Raw genomic sequence first — 16,816 nt, forward strand, 5'->3', positions numbered from 1 at the left:
AGTAGAGCTTTCCAAAATCATTTGCAAGAGGAAGTGACTGCATTATTTTGGGCTGTCAGAGCCAGTGGTGCTATTTGCTCTCAGCATTCACACCAGCTGCTCTGTCAGCCTGAGTCCCAGGTCAATTATAATGAGTGCAGGCCCCTACCAAGCTGCAGACACATTGCATAAGTCAACATCATCTTTTGTTGCTTGAAGTTCTTGAGGTTTTCCTGGGTGGTACAAAGTTAGAGTGTCTACCAATATTACCCAGGAAGCATAGCTTCTTCTAGTAAGTCATGTGATAAACATATTGACAATTATCTTAACTTCTTCCCAATATCTGTTTCATTTACCAAAGAGGTAAATTTGAGCAGTAAATGTTGTAATGGTTCATATTTCTTCCAGTGGGGAAACTCTTCCCAAAGTTAACTTAGGAGATGAGAATGATTGTATAAGATCACTATTTCTCTATATCTACTTCTTTATCTCCCAATTTAATTCTTTAATTTAATAATATAGTATTTTCTAAATTAGCAATAAAGACATTTTTGATAGAAATAGCTGGATTACCATTCAGCTAGTGTATTATTTTTATGAATTTCTAAGTCTAATGCTATTAAATTAAAGGCTCAGTTATATTGCACACAACATAACAGGAGAGAAATGACATCATTATATAAAGTAAGAAGAAATGAGGAGCTAAACTAAGTGACATTCCCTTCTGAAAGTTAAAGATAGGAAACTTCTTCAGCATCTGTTATGGAAATATGGAAACTGGTATTTTAAAATGCAGTGTGAAATGTAAAAGAAGAGATTCAAATGTGGTGAGTTCTTATTCAAGGATCCTTGCTTGTCAAAATAACACTTCCAAGAAGAAAAGTGTGTAGAAATGGGGACCCTGAAAAATTGCCCTCAAAAGTGCTAGCTCCAAACAGTAGTTTCTTGGGTTATCAGTACAACAGCCAATGCTAGGGACCACATCCCCAGGACCACCCAAAAGGAAGACAAAGAAGAAAGGGTCAATTGTACATAGGTCATGTCCAGACTATAAGAGGAATTCACCTCTCAAGGGGTGAGTCAGGATGAGAGCACTGAGCCTAGCTCCCTATGCAATTAGTCATAGTAGGAGTTACTTAGCTAGAAGCACAGGAGAATTAAGGCAATGAGTAACAGGACAATACAGAGAATCCTAGAAGTGAACTGAAAGGTCAATGGCTTGATTTCATGAGGAAACAGAGTAGTGAGTGATCCAGGCCCAACTCCTCAGCCTCTGGAGCACATAGTGCTCAGGAAGGAGAAGGCCTGCCTATGCCAATCAACCCTTTTCTTTGTTCACAAGGAGAGTTTGTGCCTAGGATTCTGCTATTTCTTTTCAAAGAGATTTACTGCTCTTATTAGAATCAACATATAGCAATTCCATAACAGCATCCATCATTGATTTGCTTTCTTCAGACTTTTCCTTCTTCCATATTCCCACTTGAAAGAAATGTTCCAACTGCTCTAATAAAGAAACAGACATTAAGCCTACAAACAAATGGAAAATTCATAAAGGGGAGAAGCAGCAGGAAGAGAGCCGGTGGAATTTATCCTACTTGAGTCCTGAGGTTCATCGAGTGGGTTAGGAGGATGTTCAGGTTTTGTAGGGATATGCAGTAAAATTCAGTAGACTCTAAAAACAAAGAAAAATTGCACCCACAAAATTGGCTTGAAAGGAAATGATTACTCAAGAATAAAAAGTCACAGTCAATTGCAAATTTTGCTGAACATTAGAAATCTAGAAAAATGATGTATGTATATAATAATAAATGTTTCACCTTTATTCTTTAATAATAGCCTTTCTCCTGCATTTTTAGTTTTGTTTTTTTTACAGCAGAGATTTGAAGGCCTTTTATTAGGATAGTCATCTTATTGTAATCTTTTCTATGATGAAAATGGAAAAGGCCATTAAGACTTTCAGAATGATTGAATGGATGATTATATTGGGAATTATTATTATTATTGAGTCCCTCCAATTTTTCCAACAAGGAGAGTTGGTCCCTAGGACTCTGCTACTTGGGAAAAGCACATCTTTATCTATGGTTGTGGTCAATTTTTTCTTTTTTTCTTTTTTTTTTTTTTTTTTTTTTTGGTTTTTGGGCCATACCTGGGGGTGCTCAGGAGTTACTCCTGGCTGTCTGCTCAGATATAGCTCCTGGCAGGCACGGGGGACCATGTGGGACACTGGGATTTGAACCAACCACCTTTGGTCCTGAATCGGCTACTTGCAAGGCAAACGCCGCTGTGCTATTTCTTCGGGCCCTGGTTGTGGTCAAATTTGAGACCTCTTCAAGATTATTTACACTTTGAGCCAGGAAATTTGGAGTCATTTTCTACAACCAATCTTCTGGATTTCTGTATCTTAGTTCCCTTTCACATATTTAAGCATCCAGAGAATAAGCCCAGAAAAGACAATACATCCTTGTAATGATGATGCTCATCTTGCCCTTGGCCCAAACCTACAGTAAAAGGAGAGGTGATAAGAAAAATGGGGAAGAAAGAATAGTGGGAAGAGCAGTGGTCATAGGCCAAAGTGATAATACCACCTTTTGGTTTAAAATTTACACAAAGATACAACTCTTGTGATAAAGTGGTCAACCATCCATCCCTTTTGCTGGGACATCCCCTGTGTTATCTCTGAAAGCCTAACATCCTGATAAACCCTCCAGGATTTATCTGTATTAGCTGACAGAAATTAGGATAATGGAGAGAAAAGATCTTGCATAAATTGGTAGTCCGATCTTCCTCAGAAATTATTTTTTCAGCCTATTCTAACACCAGAACCCAAATAATTTCCATGGGTAACTGCTGGCTTCAATATTTTAAAATGAAGTCAGTGATAAAAAATTAAAATGTTAAATTCTAAATTTAGCTTTGCAGCCAGCGTTTCCAGAATTCCATCCATGTCACATTTCCTGGGATATTTCTGTGTGACAGTACATTGTGAAACCAAAATGTCAGTGTAAACACAGAAGAAGCACAGCAGCTGAATTAAGTTTTGATGCATCTTAGCATCTCACAGAAAGCAACAGTGACAAGCTTCATGCTCCCTACCCCACCCCCCAAAAAAGCTTTGTAACTAATATCCTTGAAATTGGTGGCTTAAAACAAGACCTCATAAAAACCAAAATGAACAATTTGAAGGAAAGCTATAATTGAAGACTGATGACTATTTCATTTTATTTTAAACAAATCCCCTCGATTTATTCACCATTTCACTCAAGTAGTTGATGCTTATTTGTAACTGAATTCTACTAAAGCATAAACCCTTTAGTCTGGCTTATATCCTTTTGTGATGGTGAATGGACAACACTGTCTTCCGAATCCTGCACATTTTTCAGGCAATTACTGCCCAGTGGCCTTCCCTCGTCCAGCTGTAACAAGATTGTACCTTTTGATCATCCGTGAGAGAAGTGATGTGACCATCTGAATGGAAGTTGCAGGACAGCTTACTCTGCATTGACTTTTCTGTGCCTCAAGTCCAGTCATACTCAACACTCGCTCCACATCTACCCAATAAACACCTGATTATTGAGTTGCCCGTTGGAAGCTCAAGGAATGAGTGAAGACCAGTAAACAAGCATTCATGGGACTTAACCAATCTCGAGTCAAAAATAAGGAAATTAGACCCACTCTAGCTGAGCTTCCAGCCTAATCTGGAAGTTCTATCTTCTTAGAACTACATATATTTTTACATTCTGTTCCTGGGATTCTTTCTATACAGTCCAAACCAGATTCCCAAAGAGGATCTAGTTCAATACACAGAAAGGATTTGATACTTTCCACTTGTGTTATTTCCCTGTCAATGCTCAGTAAACTCTTCTTTCAAAATAAATGGGATAGAAATGCAACCCAGTCTGGCTTCTGAGATCATTTTTTGATCCTAAAATAATTCCTCATCAACTTTAGCCTACCTCCTGTTCTCTGCATGGCTATGCCAGGGCTGTATTAAGAATGTCAAGTTGCCAATTTATTTGACTATCATAGATAAAGACCAACTAGTCAAGAGCTATAAATAGATGATTTCTGAGAAATGTAGTATATGGGAAGTTGTTGTTTTCTTGCTTGTTTTTGCTCACAGTCGTTACTATTTATCATGATGATTGAGTTGGGGGAAAAGGAAAAAGAAAAATGTAAGTTCAAACTTTCATCTTCCTCAATGGTCAAAATATGAAAGTGTTGGTTAGGGAGATCAGGTGGCAATGTTTTGGAAAGACCACTAAGAGCAATCTGTTGGATGGTTTTCTCTGAATATTGGTTAATGATTTTGATTATGAAGATGGAATCCCCTGATATGCAAGCTTCTAATATCTAGGGATTAAAAGAGTCAGTGTAAAAGCTTAATCCCACAGAGAAAATTACTCAAGTGAGATGAGCTGGGTCTTTCTGTATAATTATAAATTATAAATAAGTTATTAAAGATTAATTATAATCTCCAGGGCCCTATGATGGATGCACCATCTGGATAGTCAGGAGATATTTCAAGAACCTTTGGTACTTGTAGGACCCAAGCAATAGCAAAATCTTTTAAAGAAAAATATATATGCAAGGAATTGTAGTATCTTGTTCCTATCAAATAAACTATAATTAGTGTTCCTTTTTAACTCTTCCCTAACTGTTTAAACACTTTCAGGGCATCATTTATGACTCATAGTCTCAAATTCCTTGAATTCTTGTTCATCTTCATTATCCAAAAGAATGAAGGTTTAGATGTTTCTGGTATTATCTGTCAGCCCTTTGTTGTCATCCCCAGTGTTATATGCATCTTTGTACAAAGAATTAAGAAGTTGTATCAAAAGATGGATCTAGTTTCTCAGACCAGAGTGTCTCTGAATAGCACTTTCAAAAGCTGCCTTATGTTCTTTTGATCCTGCCTAATGTATTTGCTGCCAGGACCCAAAACTAACAGAAAGCTGTTGGCCTACTGGTCATTGTTTCCTTTCTCTCCTATCCTCTTCATTTCTATAAAGGACAGGCAGACAAGGAAGGTTGCTTTCACTAGTAGTTCTTTAGAAGGCCGGTAACAGGAACAGAACTTGTTCTGTGGACTCTCCATGCCCTATATCCCCCACCCCCTGAAATCAGTCCTTCTGACATTCTTCTTTCCAGAGTTTAATGCTACATGGCCAGGTAGGTTGGTTAAAAAAAAAGGTGAAAGTTTCAGTTTAGATAAATAACTTTTAAAGTCAGCCTGTATTTATACTGGTGATATATAATAGCATACTTCACTTTTATTAAATTTCTTTGGGGAGAGGGGTATTGGGCCACACTCAGTGCTCATTAGTTACTCCTGACTCTATATTCAGCAACTGCTCCTGGCAGGCTCAGGGGACCAGATGGAACACCAGGAATTTAAACCATGTTAGTCCCAGGTCAGCCTCATGCAAAGCAAACACCCTACCACTCTGCTATTACTCCCGCCCTTATTATATTTCTAAAGTGTTTCCAATCAATTATATGAGAAATATACTTTTAAATAAAAATTTTAAATTATTATAAATAATTTAAATTATCAAAATTTTAAATTACTTTTAAATCAAAATTTGATTTAAATTTAAGATTAAACTTTAAAGAACTAGGTCCCCTGAGCCTGCCAGGAGCGTTTTCTGAGCATAGAGCCAGGAGTAACTCCTGAGCACTGCCAGGTGTAACCCAAAAACAAACAAAACAAAAACAAAAACAAAAAAAAACTTTAAAGAAATTATTTTTCATGTTCATAGCTTTTCTATATACATTTTATAATTCCTCTGTTTAAATGTTTTATTTTGCCAGACAGATTTTGAAGCATTCTTTGTATATTAGAAATACTAGTCCCATGACCCTCCACATGTTGTCAGTATTGTCTCTAGTTTATTATTGTCTTTCTCAATTATTTCTGGTAAGTTCTTGCATGCAATAGATTTTCATTGTTATATAAGCAAATGTATCAGTACCTTATTACCTCTCTGGACTTCAATCATAGTTAAAATGCCTTTGATAAACTGGGGAGGCAACTCAAAGAACTTGCCTTGTATGCTAGAGACCCCAGTTTTCCCCCCAGTGTGATCCCCAAGCATCCTTGAATATGATTCAACCCTGACTGAGACTGATAGTCTCAGCACCACTGGACATGACTAGTGCCACATTGCACTGGTCAACTAACCTCAGATTGGCCTCCACATCCCCTGAACATTGCTTGGGAAGATGCCCGCACCCCCAAAAATCATTGTTAAAAAGCATTCTTTTCACTTTCTTTATTTTGCTTTGAGAGTATGAGTAGAGTTCTCAGGTTATATTCCTTGTTCTATGCTCAAGGATTACTCCTGATGATATTTGGGTGCTTAAATAATATCTATCCCATGCTGGAATACCTTTCTTGACCCCAAATTATGAGGTAGTTTGCCCATATTTCTTTCAACGCTTGTATAGGTTTTGGGGGGTGGTGTTTTGGCACGACTGACAACACTTAGGGATTACTCCTGGTTCTATACTCAGAAATTACTCCTGGCAGCCTCAGGTGACCATTTGGGATGTCAGGGATCAAACCCAGGACAGCTGCATGCAAGGCAAACACCTCTTCTGTGCTCTCTCTCCTATCCCTGCTTGTATAATTTTACATTTATATTTAGATGACTTACGAAGTAAGAACTCATTTCTATATGTGGCTACACACCCCTTTTCTTAGCACTTATTTACAAGAATATTCTTAGTCAAGGGAAATCAATAAAAGAACTTTGTAACATCAAGTTAGCTAGAAGAAAGAGAACAGCTTGGCTCTCCTGAATTTATTGTTGCATTCATTGACTCATTGACTTAAATACATTTTTTATTCATCTACTCCACACCAAGGCTATTTCCATTGCTGGCTAACAGTGAAGAAAATGATCTGGCCACCCTCGGATGCTTATACAGTTCACAGATTCCTCTGATCCCATAATAGTCTTAATCTTTATGCAAAAAAAAAATCCTCAGATTTTGGAAAGCACCCAAGGGTGGCCACTGTGATTAAGAGTGTGAACACAGCTGGCTGTCTCCAACTGTAATGCGAATGCTCTTTTGAGGCAAATCAAGCATCTTTAGATGAAAAGGAATAAAAGAATTTTTGATGAAAAAAAATGGCTAAGTTACAGGTACACAGAATAATCCAGTGATTCTGTGAAATATCTCATGCGAGACAGCTAGATAAAAGACTGCCCTTTGGGAGGCAAGAAAAGTGCTAATATCCAAATGGCTACATAGAGTTGGACCATTAGCTCACCCCTTATGAGAAGTTGCCATCTGCCCAAACTCACATCTCAAAGATTCTCTCACCAATAGGCAACATACAAATGTGATTATATTATTATTATTATTATTATTATTATTATTATTGAAAATACTGTTCTTCCATGTTGTTGGTTTCCCAGTCATTTATTTAATGCAGGAGCAGTGTCTTTGTCTTGGTGCTGTTTCATTCCTGTTGTTTATTTCCTCCCTAAAGTCATAATCCTCTTTGTGACATCTTAACCTGTGAGTGGTTGCCATGGAAATGATTAGACTGTCACACACAGCAGATGATTACCCATGGTCGGGTACCACCCAGACCATAGAAACTCTTCATAGACTCTAAGGTAAATGTTTCAATGAAATATTCCAGAGAAAATAGACTTCTGCAAGTATAAATAAATTGATATAAGTTAAATGACACCAGTTCAGCACCTATGGTCAACTCTGATAATTTTCAGAATGTAAGATATGGAGAAATTGAAGGGTTTTATTGGGGGATAACACTTTTCCTTACGAGTTAGATTAATTCACACCTTAATCACCTACTATACATTCTTTTCAAATCTATTTTCTTCAAAGTGGATATTTTTTCCCTTTCTCTATATCATATGAGACTATTTTTTTTTTTTTACAAATATCTGAAACAGAAAAAGGGTTCCAAGGTACTTAAAGTAACTAACTTCTAAGGCTCATATAAGTCAAAACGTTATCAGCTCAGTTATCCTCTATAGGTTGGGCACAGCATTAGAAGCTACACATTCTATGAAAATGCATTTCACCTCTCTTTGAGCTGATAAAAAATTAGAGTTATTTTACATTGTAAATCACTCAAATGCATATAATTTTGGCATCTGAAGATGTTAGGTATAATTATTCATATTTGCAAGAAACAAGAAGAGATCTTTTGGTCATAAATTAGCAATAATAGTACATGCAATTCAGTACCTATTTATATTAGTGCATCTCCAAAGCATTTAAAGAGAACTCAAGAGTCATTCCATATGACATTGACTTACTCCCAAGAGGTGTTGGCACAAGCATTTATATTGTGGCCTTTCATACAATCTACTTCTCCCCATTGAACACACACAAGTCTCATCCCATCCAACACAGAATGTTCTACCTTCCAGCTCAATTCACAAAAACCTATGGAATGAGGGAACTTTATGTTGTGATTTATTTTTTTTAACCTGATATCTATGGACACTGATATCTGGCCCTTTTTTTCATTGGTAGAAATTATTTCATCATCTATACAAGCATTTGCCTTTCTGAGTTGGCCTTTCTGAAGCAGACTTGATCAATAGTTACCATAAATTTTCTTTTTTTCCTTCTACTCTGATTATGGGATCAAGGTAGGTGAGTCAGGGAGAGGCTGTTTCTGAGGAATGAGGAGTTTGTCTCGCCCAGTTGGACTCCTGACCAAAACAAGAAGTCAATTAGCAGCACTTATTCCCATTTTGCCAACCTGAATGGCTGAATGAGCTTCTCAGTCAGGCTCCCAAAGAGCCCACATGTCTCCTCACATGAAATTCACTTTCTCAAGCATCAAAGCTCTAGAAAGTCATTCAGAGACATGAATGTAGGCTTATTGCTATGGGGAAAATTTCTTCCACAAACACTTGCCATCAAATCTATCTAGACTAGGCCATGTAAAATGCTAAGAGGAAGAAATGAATCCGATAAAACCAAATTGACATTTGCACAGAGGCCTGATTTCAGGACAGGCCTACTTGTGTTTCCTTTTCCATCTTCTCTCAGCAAGCAAGCAGTAAAGATAGAGAACTAGCCTGAGAACTCATGTGAAAACCTTGCTCGCTTGGGCAAAGCTTCCCTTTCTCACTTTTATTTCTTATTTTCTTTCTTTCATTTCTCTCTCTTTCTCTCTCTCTCCCTCTCTCTCTCGTAATTTTCAAGGCAAGTTTCTAAACCATGTAAATTTATTTTCCTTCCATCACTTCTTTCTTTCTCTCACTCTCTAGTTCTCTCTTATTCTTCAATGCAAGTTTCTAAACCAAGCAAATTTGTCCAATCTCTTCTCCTAGTAAACATTTTCACATGTTCATCCAAATTCTTCTCTTCTTCCGCACCCCTACTGAGCTCTCTTTGAAGTGGAGGACTTGGCAGGTCCTTTCTCAGCAAAGCAGCATGCTTCCTCCTGGGACTCCGAGCTGTGTGTTATGTTTAACCTTCTCCTAACTGGACCCTTGCCAACAGTTAGTGCAATCTTGAACCAGTTGTATTGCCCTCCTATGACTAGCACTTGATGTACCAGGACTATCTCTCTGTGGACTTCACTGTCTGTGGGTTTATTTTTTTCTATTGGTCTCTCTCTCTGTCTCTCTCTCTCTGTCTCTCTCTGTCTCTCTGTCTCTCTGTCTCTCTCTCTCTCTCACACATACACACACACACACACACACACACACACACACACACACAAGTATACAAGCCCTATGGAATCCTAGAACTTCCTGCATTGATCTTGATTGTGTCTGAGGGTAAGGCACACAGCCTGGATAATTTCTCAGTACAGCAGTTCTTAATTGGGGATGCCAATCTAGACTTCATCTTGCTTTTGGCTATACCCTGGTGATAGAACTTCTGGCCTTGCATTTGCATCAAATGACTTAGAGATGGAAATGAACATTCTGAGAGATTTCTAACCTTCTTTTGAGTTGTGCCTGATTATGAATTACCCAAATGGCTTCATTCCTGCCCGAACCATTTCTCACTTTAATTATATCACCAGTCAGGGTTGAATCTTGTGTCACCTAACTCTTCCCCATCCATCTGAGGCAGATCCACAGCCCTGTCTCTCTCTGACTTCCTTCACTGTCTTTTATTTGACAAGCTGGTGGCAGGATTGTTTCTTAGGGAAAGGAAACAGTCTGTGTTCTCTGAGGAAAAGTGAATCAGAAAACTAGGATATCAGAAAACTGGGCAATATTGACACAGTCTTCAAAACCAGATGTTTATTATTCAATTAAAACTTTATTTGCAGAAAATGGGTAATCATCATTCTGTTTACATTTGGAGAAGGCAGGAGTTTGACTCGAAACGATGTTATGTCAGATGAACCCTGCAGTAAAAAGTCCTCGATTTGGGGTTGATTGGCTGTGGGAGGGGAGCTCTAATTCCACAGATTATACAGTCCTATGGAAGTGAATTCTCTTAACTTCTGAATGAGACCGACCCCCAAAATGAAGTTTGAACAGCATGCTGTCAAGGAAAATTCCCATGTCTTTTTTTCTCTCTGCATAAAACAGAGCAAAGACCAACAGTTTCTCTATTTTTTTTTTAAAGAGCCTTTCTCAATTGTCTTAGAACACAAATTGGAGATTTAGGTAATATTCAATGAAGAGTATTCTTAATTTTAAAAATTACTAATGCTAATATCTGTTAAATTGTTATAATAATAATTTAATTAATTAAAAGCACACCCCAAATGGACTTCTACCATACTCCTGTTCCAAATTGTGTTTCTTAAAGATCTGAGGAAGCATGGCTTGGTAGTCACATCATGTTATCCTGTATGAGTAGAAGAAGCATGAGAGGATATGGGAGTTTTAGTTTTGCCTTGAGCCATTGCCTCCATGAGGCATTCTGCCTTGAAGATATTCTGTTTTGAAATAATTTGTTGAAATAATCTTTTATTTTTTAATTTATTTATTTTAACATGTACATTCACTTTCTCCCTCGAGCCCCCAGATTGTAGTACATTATAATATTTCTTACACAAAGCAATCCAAAGCCACAAAATTTATGCAACTCCCTTAATATTAAAAGCTGTAGTATTGTTGACACAATTGATCATAATACAATAATTCATTAAGAATGAGTCAAAGGAGCATAGCAAAGACTGTGTTAGTGTGGAAATTGTTTGCATAGGCCCAGCAAAATATAGAGGACATGGAAAGAAAAAGCCTTGGCCTAAATACAAGGAGACCTTACCCCTAAAGTTTTCTGGCATAAGACCAACTCAAAGCTTCAGACATATTAGGTTGTTCAACCCAAGTCATTGTCTATAGTGCCAATACCCTTTTATTTTTCACACGGTCACTGTTGTTAGTGTCAAAAATAATTTGTTAAATTGAGTATTTAGTAATTGACGTGCATGTGGGTATGTTCAAGTCTTTCTGGAAGCTTTTTAAAAAGCACTGAAACCTTTTCTTTCTTTCTTTTTTTTTTGGGGGGGGGGAAGGGGTTGGAATTGATTTTGCCCAGAATCTGGTCGACCTAATAGCTACAGATGGTTCAAAGTTATCCGCTTAGAACCAACCTGGGGTAGGAGTTCAAGGTCATGGCTCAAGGTGTTCAAGGTCACATCTTTCCCAACAATTTTGCTAAAAGAGCCAATGGTGTGTTAAAGCACTTTGAAAGGCAGAGCAAAACACCACTTTTTTTCCATTTCACTCCAGTCAGGGAGTTGAATAAGAAATAAGCCCATCAAAAATGCACTTTTAAGAAGTAGTTTTGAGTAGTGATGGATACTGCTCAAAAAGGCCCAATGCCACAGTGATCATGTTCTAGAAGGTGCTATATGCTTTAAAACTGAAGTTTACAACCATCCAACTCTGTGAAGAGCATCAGAAAGTGAAAAAAAGAGGCAGAACAAATATGGAGGATTTGAGGGTTTGGAGGCTCAGAAAACCTGGAAAATTCCTGAAATGACCAAGAAGCAACGACAGGGTCAAGTTAGGGCTCCTTATCAGTCAGAAAAGGGGTCTGGGTTGAGCTTTTATTTAAGTGTCAATAATAGAGCCATTTTGCTTTTAGAAGAAAAAAAAAAGGCCTCTACTGTGTCATGCTTCATTCCCATAGAAGGAGCCAGTAGTGGAAATGGGAGACCCCCCCAAATGAGGGCTGGCCTGTAATCAAACTGTGACTTGGATCCACCAGGCAGGGGGTGGTTCTAGAAGGGAAGCTCAGGGTCATGTGAGGCAAGGAAGAGGCTGGTATCTTGGAGGATTCATAGCTCTCTTGTCTGACAAGATGTATGATTTGTGGACTTACTGTCTGAGGTGGGGAGGGGAGAGCCTGGCGATAAATTTTCTCTTGTTTTGTGGGAAATTCATGGCAGTTACTAAGAATTCTGTGTGTGGATGTGTTAAGTGTGAAGCGCCTGTAAGAAAATCCTTTGAAATGTCAAACGGACACTTGGCTGCTCAGTTACAGAGACTTAGTGCCTACCAGAGTCATAGGTTCTCTCGGATAGAGGATGGGAGGCTTCGATCCAGAGGAGGATTGAGCTGGATATAAAATTACCAGAAACAGAGAGAGATGCTTGGAGCACCTCTTCCATTAGCATCGTCTCCCACATGGCTGAAAGCCCAGATCTCAATCAGTTGAGAGTTAAGACATGCCCCTAAAGAAGACCCCCAACTTTCAGCAATTCATCAACAGGCTCCAAATCATACCACCATGTATTAGCAATAACAAAATTTTTGTCATCCAAATTTCTAACCCAGATGGAAATGCCAGATAGGATATACAAATAAAGGAATGTTAAGCGGCCTTGGAGAGTAATAGTTTGGAGAGACATTTAATGGCATGAGCTAATATTTTTAAAGTGGCCATAAAATACAGCTCATAGAGCACATCTACAAGATTGTCTCTGTTTTCTTAAAGACTTGAACTAGTTTATATGGATAAAAAGAAAAAAAAGAAGAGTTTTTTTTTTTAAATCAGTTGTTAGAAGAGTTTTGTTTAGTCTGTTGTTAGTGGTAAGGTTTAAATTTTCCTTCTTTCTTTATGCTTTAAAGATTTTTTTCGAGTATTTCTAATGACCTGGCCCTTTAGTTCTAAGTTAAAAATGTTGATAATTATTGGCAGGAGAAGAGGGCCTTATGAAAACTTTGGGAAACGAGGTAAAACGTATAGATATGAACCCTACTGTCTGCTTAAATTTTAAAATGTGGGTGATAGCACAGCAAGACTGCCTGTAACTGACTGACCCATGTTGGATCCGTGACATCCCATATAATTCCCTGAGTCTACCACGTGCAGAGTCAATACTAACTCCTGAATGCCACCAGATATGGCCTCCTCAAAAAAATTTTTTTCAGAATACCTGTCAATGCCCAAAAGTGATTCCTCTGGATTAATTCCCTATTAATGCAAAAATAAAAGTAAATAAATACATTTTTAAAAGTTCAACAGTATGGATCTTTGAAAACTATACTAATGTTAATTCCATTCAGTCACCTAAGTCACTAAAACATCTCTGTTCTTGTGTCATTTTAGCCAGTGTATCAGAGGGAGAGGACATGTGGGGAAAACTCTTGAAATAAAAAAAAGGACTTTGCAAGAAATTAGACAGAGATTCTCCACAAAGAGAGGCAAATAAGAGAAAGCAAGCCTGTTCTGGTTAACACACTTTATCTTATGCTTATGATGTCAGGTGTTCCTTTGAGCATCTGACCTTTGAGAAAGCCTTTTGGAAAAGATAGTTCCTGTTCTACTGGATTCATCTGAGTTGAACGACATGCCTTTACCTTTAAGAGCTCCAGCACAAAATAAGCATTCGGTTGTAAAAACAGTCAAATGTGTCTGTGCAAAGAAATGTATGCATATGTGGAGTCTGTCCTCTAAAGTTAAGAAAGAGAAAGTTAAAACATAACTCCAACTTGTCACTAATTCCAGCTCCAGTGACAAGGCTTGAGAACATAATGATTGTCACCTGTCTATCTGTGGCTTTGTCATTAATTAAAGCTCTTGGTAAAGGCATCCTCAAAGCTGAAGTGGCAAAGCTCTGCTCAGCTGGAATTGCCATGGGTGCTGAAAGTGAGATCCCAAGAGTCACTGCGTTTGCTGAATTTTTATCCTGACTTTAGCTTCTACAGAAAGCAAATCTCTTTGTTCAGATGGAGAGAAAGACCTACAGAAATAACACATGTCACTTCTCAAAAGAATTATTTCAGGATTTCGAAGGTCTTTCAGAGATGTCTAGGAATAGCTGAATAGTCCTTGTGCTCCTCTTCCTAAAAGCCAGCAGGCTGATGCTAACAGTAGTCCCTTCTCTGAGAAAGGCTGGTGAGGTGATAGGTGGGCAGCATCTCTGTCATCTTCGTTGGAGGGGTATGCTCCTTTTTTAATTTGTTTTTATTTAAACCATTGTAATTTACAAAGTTATTCAGAGTTGGCTTTTAGAGAGACAATGTTTTAGCATCAATTCTACCACCCAAGTCAACCTCCCTCCACCAATGGAGTCTATTTCATGCCACCACCACCTGCCCCAGCCTGCCAACAACATGAGCATCTTTTTAAGTTTGGTTGTTAACATTTGGGTTTCATGATGTCATTGTTGTTGACTCTGGCTTGAATATTTAGTTCTACCACCAATGCACCTGAGACTCCATGGTCCCTGTCACTCATTCTTTCATATCTGTTTTTCTCCTCCTCCACTTAATTTCTTTCATTCTCCTCACTATATTCTGGGGTCTATGGTGTTCTCAACAACCCTTATTTAAGTCACTGCATCTTTTTATGCAGTTTTTCTAATTACCACATAGAAGCAATATCATCTTGTATATAAAAATATGGAATGATTCATGAATTTGTATGTCATCCTTGTGCAGGGGTCAAGCTAATGTTCTCTGTTTTGTTCCAGTCTTCATAGATGTGATGACAAAGCTATCATGGGTATATGTTTCTAAGTCTCCTGTTAACCTCACTGCCTTGCCATTCATCCATTGCACCCAGTGGAAATTTGTTCACCATGATTTGTGAGGGCATTTACTTTCACAAAGGCTGTGTGGGCTCTTATGGAAAAGTAAAACTATGAGCATTTTGGAAAGAAAAAGAAAAGAATCTCAAATTAAAGAGAAATCTGTTGGTTATCTGTTGGTTTCCCCAGGGAGCAAAATAGACCACCATGATCAGAGCCATGATATGTTGTCCTTTTGTTGTTGTTGTTGTTTAAATTCTTCCTCATTGTACCTTGTTCATATTCCCTAATTACTCTGAATAGAGCTTCATGCTAAGTACCAGATTTTCTTGTTCCTATTATTGATCAGTAAAATGAGCTTCCTTTTGGGGGCTGTGAATTTCATGGCTAAACTTTATTAATTCACTGATTTACAAAGGAGTAAGACAAAAATGAATAGGACAGGGCATAGATCTGATGCCAGTTTTAGAAAAATAAATTAAATGTTAAATCTAAACAAGCTTTTTCCTCTTGAGGAGGTCCTTGATGAAATATATCATGTTTCTACTTTGTGAGTGGAAAACAAATTTCCAATTGAGAAGTTAAATAGTTGAGTACTCAGGAAAAATTTTTGTTTCCCAGCCCTCATCTAATTAACATTTAAAATGCATTCACCATTGATATATAGACCCGTATCATTGATGTCAAAGACTGAGCTAAGCCAGATTGCCCATTTTCTAGACTTTGTAAGAGAAGGTGTGGATTCTTCTAATGGACAGGTGTTCCAACTACCAAAACTCAGGTGAGCTTGGAGATTTTCCTTCTCAGCATTGACAAGATCAAGCACATATTAGATCCAAACCATGGTTTCATTGGACTCGTGCTACTTCCACAAGAAATCTGAGCCATTGACTGGATCATTGCCAATCTCTGGACGTTTTCTGTCACTTGCAACCATGGCTAATCTGTCATTTTAATGTGGGTCTTTCTGAAAACTCTAAGATGACAGTAGGAGCACATGGCTAGCCAGAACATTTTCAATAAAGTTGTCTCCAGAAATATGGTTTGGCAGAAGAGTTGCTGTGAAGTTTCTTTATGCTTCAATCCCTTCTGGAGATCTAAAAGAATTTAGGCTAAATAATTTACTGTTATTACTCAGTGGGGGGAGAAAAGCACTGGTTGTAAAAATAATTTTATACTGATAGACTTTAGAAATAAATGTTTGAGAAGCCAGAGAGATGGTGCAGCAGGTATGACACCTTCCTGGTATGTGGATGACCTGGATTTGATCCCCAGTATCAGAGATGGTTTCCCCGAGTCTGTCAGGAGTGATGCCTGAGTTCTGAGCCAGGTGTAAGCCACTGACAATCCCTGGCTCATGGAAATTCTAGTTGATATAGTAACAAACCAATTTTTTAATCTGTAAATAGCATTATATTCTCTTATTTTTTTAGGAGAAAAGGAGAACTTTAATTCCTGTGCATGACAATCCCACAGAAATTTAGAACAAGCATGCAAAAACAAATATACTTATAGACATAATATAATTATTTTAGGAAATAAGACAATAAATTTTTGAGGAATTGAGGGCACACACATTTTTGTTTTAGATGCCAATTTTAAAATGAATCTTTACCGGGGGTGGAGCTATAGCACATGGGGTAGGGCATTTGCCTTGCATGTGGCTGACAGGCTTTGAACCTCAACATCCAAATGGTCCCCCATGTTTGCCAGGAGCAATTTCTGAACATAATGCCAGGAGTAGCCCCTGAGCCTCTTTGGGTGTGGTGAAAAAGAAAAGAAAAGAAAAGAAAAGGGAAGGGAAGGGAAGGGGAAGGGGAAGGGGAAGGGGGAAGGGGGAAGGGGGAAGGGGGAAAGGGGAGGGGAAGGGGAAGGGGGAGGGGAAGG

The 16,816-nt window shown here is 38.1% G+C and overlaps 1 non-coding gene across 1 annotated transcript; it reads right to left on the bottom strand.

The window, feature by feature from the left end:
* Positions 1-14,795: 14,795 nt before the first annotated feature.
* On the bottom strand, positions 14,796-14,902 carry LOC126015340 (U6 spliceosomal RNA). The gene has a single exon (XR_007498214.1). It is a non-coding gene; the product is annotated as a U6 spliceosomal RNA (small nuclear RNA).
* Between the last annotated feature and the right edge of the window lie 1,914 nt (positions 14,903-16,816).

This window comes from Suncus etruscus, chromosome 7, assembly GCF_024139225.1.
Source record: "Suncus etruscus isolate mSunEtr1 chromosome 7, mSunEtr1.pri.cur, whole genome shotgun sequence".
In the NCBI taxonomy this organism is placed as follows: domain Eukaryota; kingdom Metazoa; phylum Chordata; class Mammalia; order Eulipotyphla; family Soricidae; genus Suncus; species Suncus etruscus.